Source organism: Arachis stenosperma, chromosome 6 (genome assembly GCF_014773155.1).
Source record: "Arachis stenosperma cultivar V10309 chromosome 6, arast.V10309.gnm1.PFL2, whole genome shotgun sequence".
NCBI lineage: Eukaryota > Viridiplantae > Streptophyta > Magnoliopsida > Fabales > Fabaceae > Arachis > Arachis stenosperma.
Window position 1 is genome coordinate 73,360,495 of NC_080382.1, and position 1,323 is coordinate 73,361,817.

Here is a 1,323-nt window from a genome sequence, read left to right on the forward strand (position 1 = left end):
CTTGATTGCTTGTAGAACAAGAATGGTTGTCAGTCACCTTGTTCATAGGTGAGAATAATGATGAGTGTCACGGATCATCACATTCATCAAGTTGAAGAACAAGTGATATCTTAGAACAAGAACAAGCGGAATTGAATGGAAGAACAATAGTAATTCCATTAATACTCGAGGTACAGCAGAGCTCCACACCTTAATCTATGGTGTGTAGAAACTCCACCGTTGAAAATATATAAGAACAAAAGTGATCATTGGTTTCGGCCCCAGAGAGGGAACCAGAAGAACCAAGATGAAAATACAATAGTAAAAGGTCCTACTTATAGAAAACTAGTAGCCTAGGGTGTACAGAGATGAGTAAATGACATAAAAATCCACTTCCGGGCCCACTTGGTGTGTGCTTGGGCTGAGTAATGAAGCCTTTTTGTGCAGAGACTCTTCTTGGAGTTAAACGCCAGCTTTTATGCCAGTTTGGGCGTTTAACTCCCATTTTGGTGCCAGTTCCAGCGTTTAACGCTGGGATTTCTTGAGGTGACTTTGAACGCCGGTTTGGGCCTTCAAATCTTGGGCAAAGTATGGACTATCATATATTTCTGGAAAGCCCAAGATGTCCACTTTCCAACGCCATTGAGAGCGCGCCAATTGGGCTTCTGTAGCTCCAGAAAATCCACTTCGAGTGCAGGGAGGTCAGAATCCAACAGCATCTGCAGTCCTTTTTAGTCTCTGGATCAGATTTTTGCTCAGATCCCTCAATTTCAGCCAGAAAATACCTGAAATCACAGAAAAACACACAAACTCATAGTAAAGTCCAGAAAAGTGAATTTTAATTAAAAACTAATAAAAATATACTCAAAACTAACTAAAAGATACTAAAAACATACTAAAAATAATGCCAAAAAGCGTACAAATTATCCACTCATCACAACACCAAACTTAAATTGTTGCTTGTCCCCAAGCAACTGAAAATCAAATAAGATAAAAAGAAGAGAATATGCAATGAACTCCAAAAACATCTATGAAGATCAGTATTAATTAGATGAGCGGGGCTTTTAGCTTTTTGCCTCTGAATAGTTTTGGCATCTCACTTTATCCTTTGGAATTCAGAATGATTGGCTTCTTTAGGAACTCAGAATCCAGATAGTGTTATTGATTCTCCTAGTTAAGTATGATGATTCTTGAACACAGCTACTTTATGAGTCTTGGCCGTGGCCCAAAGCACTCTGTCTTCCAGTATTACCACCGGATACATACATGCCACAGACACATAATTGGGTGAACCTTTTCAGATTGTGACTCAGCTTTGCTAAAGTCCCCAATTAGAGGTGTCCA